This window comes from Lontra canadensis, unplaced genomic scaffold (assembly GCF_010015895.1).
Source record: "Lontra canadensis isolate GAN:19392208 unplaced genomic scaffold, GSC_riverotter_1.0 scaffold35, whole genome shotgun sequence".
NCBI classification, from domain to species: Eukaryota; Metazoa; Chordata; class Mammalia; order Carnivora; family Mustelidae; genus Lontra; species Lontra canadensis.
The window spans coordinates 53,669-63,192 of NW_022631029.1; the positions used below are offsets into that span (position 1 = coordinate 53,669).

The 9,524-nt window shown below is 39.3% G+C and overlaps 1 pseudogene; it reads right to left on the minus strand.

The window, feature by feature from the left end:
- Positions 1 to 6,604: 6,604 nt before the first annotated feature.
- Positions 6,605 to 7,570, minus strand: LOC116874030 (annotated as a pseudogene).
- Between the last annotated feature and the right edge of the window lie 1,954 nt (positions 7,571 to 9,524).

Genomic DNA, 9,524 nt, shown 5'->3' on the forward strand with positions numbered 1-9,524 from the left:
GACCTGCAAAGAAGGTGACATTTTAACAGAGGCTTTGAGAAAGACAAAGGAGGAGGCAGGAGAATATCTGGGGGAGGTTTGTGCCCTGTAAGAAAAACAGTGTAAAGGCCCTGCAGAAGACACTTACTTCAGATATGCAAATCTCAAAATGAAGTCAGTGTGGTGAGAGAATGTGCAAGAGGGAGAGAGATGAGAGGTAGCAACAGAGAACATTGAGTGCAGAGGTGGCTTTCTTGCCACTGATGGGACTTCAAGAGACACCAGGAGTCCTTCCTTCACATGGTGTTCTTTGCATCTTACTAATTGTGTTTCAAAGTATTCTGTGAATAGAGATAGATCTCTCCCTTATTTCCATTTGTTGGTTGACGTTCTACACTTAAGGGTCACATATTGGAGCATATGTACTCAGATACTATTGCCCTCAGGATGGCTCTTCCCTCACAACACACACATAGAAACACATGCACACGCACACGCGCGCACACACACACACACACACACACACACAGTGCATTCCGACCTCCTGGCACTACATTAGTAACATGCTTTTCTCACTCCAGCCACAATAACATTGAAAGAAACTGTAAAAGGCAAGCTGTCAACATCAGATTACCTTCACCCTGAGGAATGTGTAAATCTTATTTAAATTCCAGTTAGTAATCCTCCCAAGGACATGGAACCATGGGCGCCATTTTAATATGATTATCTCATGTCCTGTATTTAAAGGAACATAAGAAAGCAGTTCCTTAAAACACAGAGAGGACACAGAAACACAAACACATTTCTGTATCCACAGAAATAGACACAAGGTGTAAAGAAGATCTAATAGCCAAAGGGGTCCCTGAGAGACTGAACAGAAATCTTCTCTGCTTCTGGCAGCATTCCACTCCTAGCCCACATCCCCTGATGCCCAGAATAATTAACAAAGCAGGAAACAGAATATCTAAACAAAGAAGAGGTAGTATATTTATGATGTTTAGGCATTTTGCTGATTGAATATCCCTCAAGAAGAATGTGCAAAGGAATAAACCTGAAACTTTAAACAGAAAATATACAATGTATGATAAGAGAAGGAGATTTTACAAGATGAAATACTGAAACACTTTTCTTTTTTTTTAATTTTTTTAAATTTATTTTCAGCGTAACAGTATTCATTGTTTTTGCACCACACCCGGTGCTCCATGCAATCCGTGCCCTCTCTAATACCCACCACCTGGTTCCCCCACCTCCTACCTCCACCCCTTCAAAACCCTCAGATTATTTTTCAGAGTCCATAGTCTCTCATTGTTCACATCCCCTTCCAATTTCCCCCAACTCCCTTCTCCTAACTCCCCAAGTCCTCCATGCTATATGTTATGCTCCACAAATAAGTGGAGCATAATCTCTTCCAGTCCCGTCCATGTTGCTACAAAAGTTGGGGATTCATCCTTTCTGATGGAGGCATAATACTCCATAGTGTATATAGACCACATCTTCCTTAACCATTCGTTCATTGAAGGGCATCTTGGTTCTTTCCACAGTTTGGCGACCGTGGACTTTGCTGCTATAAACATTGGGGTACAGATGGCCCTTCTTTTCACTACATCTGTATCATTGGGGTAAATACCCAGTAGTGCAATGGCAGGGTCATAGGGAAGCTCTATTTTTAATTTCTTGAGGAATCTCCACACTGTTCTCCAAAGAGGCTGCACCAACTTGCATTCCCACCAACAGTGTAAGAGAGTTCCCCTTTCTCCACACCTTCTCCAACACATTTTGTTTCCTGTTTTGCTAACTTTGGCCATTCTAAATGGTGTAAGGTGGTATCTCAATGTGGTTTTAATTTGGATTGCCCTGATGGCTAGTGATGATGAACATTTTTTCATGTGTCTGAGAGCCATTTGTATGTCTTCATTGTTCATATCTTCTGCCCATTTTTTGATGTGATTTTCTGTTTTGTGTGTGTTGAGTTTGAGGAGTTCTTTATAGATCCTGGATATCAACCTTTTGTCTGTACTGTCATTTGCAAATATCTTCTCCCATTCCGTGGGTTGCCTCTTTGTTTTCTTGACTGTTTCCTTTGCTATGCAGAAGCTTTTGATTTTGATTAAGTCCCAAAAGTTTATTTTGGCTTTTGTTTCTTTTGCCTTTGGAGTCAGATCTTGAAAGAAGTTTCTGTGGCTGATATTGAAGAGATTACTGCCTATGTTCTCCTCTAGGATTCTGATGGATTCCTGTCTCACGTTGAGGTTTTCTATCCATTTTGAGTTTATCTTTGTGTACGGTGTAAGAGAATGGTCGAGTTTCATTCTTCTGCATATAGCTGCCCAGTTTTCCCAGCACCATTTATTGAAGAGACTGTCTTTTTTCCACTGTATATTTTTTCCTGTTTTGTCGAAGATTATTTGACCATAGAGTTGAGGGTCCATATCTGGGCTCTCTACTCTGTTCCACTGGTCTATGTGTCTGTTTTTATGCCGGTACCACGCTGTCTTGGTGATCACAGCTTTGTAGTAAAGCTTGAAATCAGGTAACGTGATGCCCCCAGTTTTATCATCAAATCTATCTATGAAAAACCCACAGCAAATATCATCCTCAATGGGAAAAAGCTTGCAGCCTTCCCGCTGAGATCAGGAACACGACAAGGATGCCCACTCTCACCACTCTTGTTCAACATCATATTAGAAGTCCTAGCAACAGCAATCAGACAACAAAGAGTAATAAAAGGTATCCAAATTGGCAATGAAGAAGTCAAACTCTCTCTCTTCGCAGATGACATGATTCTTTATATGTAAAACCCAAAAGACTCCACCCCCAAACTACTAGAACTCATACAGCAATTCGGTAACATGGCATGATACAAAGTCAATGTACAGAAATCAGTGGCATTCTTATACACTAACAATGAAAATACAGAAAGGGAAATTAGAGAATCGATTCCATTTACTATAGCACCAAGAACCATAAGACACCTGGAAATCAAGCTAACCAAAGAGGTAAAAGTTCTGTACTCGAGGAACTACAGAACACTCATGAAAGAAATTGAAGAAGACACAAAAAGATGGAAGACAATTCCATGTTCTTTGATCGGAAGAATAAACATTGTTAAAATGTCTATACTGCCTAGAGCAATCTATACTTTTAATGCCATTCCAATCAAAATTCCACCGGTATTCTTCAAAGAGCTGGATCAAATAATCCAAAAATTTGTGTGGAACCAGAAGAGACCCCGAATCGCTAAGGAAATGTTGAAAAACAAAAATTCGCTCCTTTCAAAACCACTGTACTGGAATGTTTCCTTTGGTGTAAAAATTAATGTCCATGCATCTCATTATTTTCTTACTACATTCATATGCAGTTATGTTTAGAATTCCAACTGCTTTCATGAATAAGGAAAGAGACCCAGGAATCTGAAATTTTTAGCACTTACCTAACAAAGCAGATAAAGCTTATGCAAAACCTTTAACTTAGATACAAATGGAAACTTGAACTATGTGCTCTTAATTTTTGTGTAGCTCCTTTAAGTCATCAAATTATACCCATTAAATATGCAGTTTGTTATACTCCAATGATTTTATTAAGTGGGAAAATATCTGTGGTGCATGGCTAAGGGCAGGATCTGGAGCACAGGTAGTTCACTCTCCATTGAATATTTGGAAGAGAGCTCTTCTAACAGAGAAGGAAAGCAAGTGTCATGTGATGTAAGAAAAATGGGATGAAATTCTAATAATTCACATAAATTCATTTAATTCATAAATAAAAGAATATCTTGTATATATAAATGTAGTAATAAGACCATGAATTAGCTGAGACAGAAGAGCACTACAGCTACAAAAAACACCATTTATGAAATGCAACATAGAGATTCAAACATGCCTCTAGACCCATAAGCATCCCAGCAGAGGTCAAACATGCTTCCCAGAATACAGCTCCATTTCATTGTAAAAATATTATTAATAAGGAGAACAAAGGCAACAGATGTGTATCTAAAAGTCAATCTCCTTACAACCTTACAATAGTTCCTGATAAATCTCTGAGACATGCAGAGTGTGACACTCTTCCAGAAACTCATGGCTGCCTTAATGTTGATGTTTTATAAGAGACTAAAAGCAATGTTATCTTGACAATAGTCCAAACTCCAAGGTCCTGTAAACTTCATATACATAAATTCCTTAGAAATGTACATTATCACCATCCAACCTCTCCACAAACTTCAAAGTACAGAATCTATCACTGCTCAGTCTCTCTACCGATAGGTCCTATCCTTGTGCTCACAATCTCTCTGCCCATGGTTCCTGGCCTTGTGCTAAAGTGCACATTTTTGGGACGCCTGTGTGGCTCAGTTGGTTGAGCAGCTGCCTTCGGCCCAGGTCATGATCCCAGCGTCCTGGGATGGAGTCCCACATCAGACTCCTTGCTCGGCAGGGAGCCTGCTTCTCCCTCTGCCTCTGCCTGCCATTCTGTCTGCCTGTTCTCGCTCTCTCTCCCTCTCTCGCTCTGACAAATAAATAAATAAAATCTTTAAAAAAAATAAAATAAAAATAAAAAAAAATAAAGTGCACATTTTTGCACTGTAAAATGTCTCAAGAATTCTCTCTTGACCTTTGCACTTGGCCACCCACATAATAATGGTATCCTATTTGAGAAAGGACAGCTTGTTATACAGCAAGGCTGACTGACACAATAATCCAAACAAACAGATCTGAGGCAGTTAAAACAAGGGCTTCATTTTATTTGTGGCATATCATCTGACAAATGAGGAGAGAAGTCATGGTCATTCTGTTATTCAAGTTTCTTTTCAATGACTTTATGAACAAGTGATTCTATGTGGTCTGTTCCATTTCACTGACAGAGTTTGAAGGACATGCACATTTCTGCAGAAGAACTGGTGACCCTGAACCACACAAGTGACAGGATATCCAGTTCTCCTGTGAAGTGTCCTCTGATCATCCAAGGGGAAAAGATTTCTGAGCAGGAAGGAGGCACAAAATGGATGATACTGATACTGTTCACTCGCCATCCCTTAGTAATCATGACAAATATTAGGAAAAGGGAGATATTTTGTGGAACAATAAAAAGAGTCATAATAGCAGACAGCATTGGAAGTTTTCAAGTAGAAACAGGAAGATAATTCAGTGCTAAAACACAGAATCTAACCAATCCTTCAACTCAATGAATAAATAAACCCCCTCCAATTGTGGACATTGATCTTACATGCTTCAGTAAATCGATGCCCGGTATGAACTCTGATGTAAAGGAACAAAAAATTTAAAAAGGAGTATTTTGTTTAGTAACAAAATGAGTGTTTTTTAAATTGTGTTTCATTATATTTGTGGTCATCCTGACACTAAGAACATATCAGGGTTATCTGTTTATTCAAATTTTCCTTTCCGAGTAGACTCCCCTGGAGAGATATGTTTACCCTGGAGTGTTTGTTGGTGGCTGACATAGTCTTTCTGGACACTGAGCTGAATCACAGAGTAAAATCATGAGATCAGCTAGGAAACACAGAAGCATGTTTTTAGAGTATGTGCCTGACCTGAAACTTTTTATTTCTGAAGCATCCATTTCAAAGGTAACCATGTTGAGTAAACACATTGTCAGCTGTGGGACACTATTACCCTGGAAGAATTCAGGTGGCCCCAATAATGAATTATCTCTTCAGAAAGGCCTGGGTAACCTCCATACTGACGATGAATGGGCTTGCTTTCTCCCTCAGCACCCCAATTCTACTTATATTAAAATTGTCCTACAAAATGTGAAACCCACAAATCCTTAACCACTCTGGCCATGTTCCTCAATAAAGGCAGATCCCTCAGCACCACTCTCTCTCCTTCCCAATGCCTCTCTCTCCCTTTTGACACCGCCCTGAATGGTCTTTAGGATCCCCTGTGCCCTCCAGGACCTGTGAGTAATAAACCTGGTTTTGTGGAGTTCTCTGATGGGTGTTACAGAGGCATGTCTTGCAGTCACAGTAAGAACCCAAGGATTGGTCCAGCCACAGCAGAGGCTCTGGTCAGGCAAGCATCTGTGGGAATTTCCAAAACCACAGGGGCACCAGGGAGTGTCTGAGCTTTCCTAGCCTGAACATTCCTGTCAGCAAACTGACACTTAAACAGAACAATGTTAGACTCCATATTCTTAGGAAAAGCAATGGGGATAGATATATAAAAAGCCTGACAGACTCAAAGTAAAACTATGGTTTTGTATTTTCATCTATAAATACATTATGTGAAGGGCTTCATTGCCAAGTGTAGTTTCTTCCACATGAAAAATATAAGTCATGATTATTCTTTTGGAAATCTAGGCAAGTTTTACTTGGCCTGGTATAAGTTATTTGAAATGAAATTATTTTTAGGAAATCCAACGTGCCCTATGTAAGATACAGAAATTTCTAGGCATTTGTGACCAAGGTTGTGGAAAGTAGTGGAATTTTATAAACATAGATAAAGGAAAAACTGTATATCAGACAGAGAAGAAGCTTAATAAAGTGAGTTATGTAAATGTATGGAGCAGTTGAATTCAAACAAATGGAAATCCAGGAAATAAGTAGAGGGAGCAGATTTTACTTCCTCAGCTGATGGAAGAATGGCAGTTCCTCACTCTGAGGCTGTAATCCCTGCAATTATGGGCACTTCTTCAGCACTAGGACCATTGGCACATGCATCATTATATCCCCAACAATTCTTTTTAGAGCCTTCTTTATGACTCTGTTTCTTAGGCTGTAGATGAAGGGGCTCAGCATGGGTGTGACCACTGTGTACATAACTGAGGCTACTGTACTTGCATGGGAAGTCTGGATAACAACAGAGCTAAGATACAGACCTAGAACTATAGAATAAAATAAGGAGACAACTGAAAGGTGAAATGAACAGGTGGAAAATGGTTTATACTTGCCCTGAGCTGATGAGATTCTACATATTGAGGAAACAATCTTAGAGTAAGAGTAAAGGACCCCCACCATGGGAGGACAGTCCAGAATCACAATTCCAAAATACATCACCATGTCATTAAGAAAGGTGTCAGAACAAGCACGACCAACCACCTGATTGATTTCACAGAAAAAAATGGGGTTATTTCCATGCATGTACAGAAGGATAGTCACAACAACATTAAGCTCTATAACAAAGAATTCAGAACACTGATGATCCAGGACACCAAAACCAGCAATCCACAAAGTTGGGGGTTCATGATGACTGTGTAGTGCAGGGGGTGACAGATGGCCAGAAAATGGTCAAAAGCCATCACCATCAGGAGTAAATTCTCCAGGAACCCAAACACACTGAAAAAAAAATCTGGCTGATACAGCCTGCATATATCATGGCTTTGCCATGAACCTGGATGTTTCACAGTATCTTGGGAATGGTGGTGGAGGTGAAACAGATGTCTACAAAGGACAGGTTGGCAAGGAAAAAGTACATGGGGGTGTGGAGGTGGGAGTCAGAGCTGACAGGATGATGAGCAGTTTTCCAAACACAATGATCAGGTACATGGAGAGGAAAAGCCCAAATATGAGGGGGTGAACTTCTGGTTCCTCTGATAATCCCAGAAGAACAAATTCTGACATTTGTCTATCATTACCTGGTTCCATCTGGTGGATGTGACTACCAGGGATGAAAAAATAGTATAATAATTTTCAACAAATGGATTTATTTATTTTCCTTTATTTTTCTTTCATTATTTAGGTTTCTATTTAAATTCCAGTTAGTTAACATGAAATATAGTATTACTTTCAGGTGTCCAGTATAGTGATTCAACACATCCACACAACACCTGGTACTCATCAGAAGCATTCTCCTCAATACCCACAAACTATTTCCCCATCCTCCACCACCATCTCTCCTCTGGTAACCAGCAGCGTGTTCTCTGTAGTTAAGAGTCTGTTTCTTTGTTTGCCTCTCTCTCTCTCTCTCTTTTTTCCCTTTGCTCATTTCTTTTGTTTCTTAAATTCCACACATGAGTTAAATCAGTTGGTATCAATCTTTCTCTGAATGACTTATTTCACTTTACATAATACTCTTTACTTCCATCTGTGTCAGACAAATGGCAAGCCTCATGTTTTATGTCTGACTCTTATTCCATTATACATATTAAATATACCACATACTCCTTATCCATTCATCAACTGATGGATGCTTGGGCTGTTCCCATTGTTTGTCTATTGTAGATAATGCTGCCATAAACATTGGGGAACATGTATCCTTTTGAATTAGTATTTCTGTATTCATTGAGTAAATACCTAGCATTGCAACTACAGGATCAAAGGGCAATTCTATTTAACTTTTGAGGAACCTCCGTACAGATTTGCAGAATGGCTGCATCAGGTTGGATTCCTACAAGCAGGGCAAGAGTGTTCCTCTTTTCCACATACTCCCCAACCACTGTTATTTCCTGTGTTGTTGACTTTAGACATTCTTAGAAGTATGAAGTGATACCTGGCAGTTTTGGCTGGTAGCAGATGGGCATTATTGACAAAGTGACATACTACAATTTATATTTTGCCATCAGTAAGAAATTATATATATATATATATATATATATATATATATATATATAATTTGTAAAGATCTGATCCCATTTAAGGGGTGTTACCTGACATCTAGGAATTCCCGTCCATTCAGCCTTTGCCCTAAGAGAGCAAATATTACAATTTTAATGAGAAATGTTTTCCTGAGGGCACCTGGGTGCCTCAGTGGTTTTAAGCCTCTGCCTTCGGATCAGGTCATGATCCCAGGGTCCTGGGATCAAAGGATCAAGCCCCGACTCGGGCTCTCTGCTCAGCAGAGAGCCTGCTTCCCCCCTCTTTCTCTCTGTCTGCCTCTATGCCTACTTGTGATCTCTGTCTATCGAATAAATGAATAATCTAAGAGAAAAGAAATGTTTTCCTGCATTTGAGGAATATATGTTGAGTACTGACATCTTCTAGTCAAAGAACAGAGGGTGTTGAGAAGGAACAGTCCATACATCCTTTGGGTGAATATGTAGGAGTGCAATTGCTGGATCACAGGGTAGTTCTATTTTTAACTTTTTGAGGAAACTCCATATTGTTTTCCAGAGTGGCTTCAACAGTTTGCATTCCCACCAAGAATACAAGATGTTCCCCTTTTTCTGCATCTTCACCAACACCTGCTGTTTCATGTGTTATTAATTTTAGCCATTCTGACTAGTGTGATATCTCATTGTACTTTTGATTTGTAATATCCCTGATGATGAGTTGAGCATCTTTTTATATGTCTATTAGCCATCTGTATATCTCTTTTTGAAAACTGTCTACTCAAAGCTTCTGTCCATTTCTTAACTATTATTTGTCTTTTTGGGTGTTGAGTTTGATAAGATATATATATATATACTTTTTGGATACTAACCCAGTATAGATGTGTCCTTTGCAAATATCTTTCCCATTCTACAGGTTCCACTAATATGTATTTACTCAAAGGATACAAAAATGCTAATTTGAAAGAGTACATGCACCGTGATGATTATAGCAGCATTATCAACAGCCAAACTATGGAGAGACCCTAAATGTCCACTGACATATAAATGGA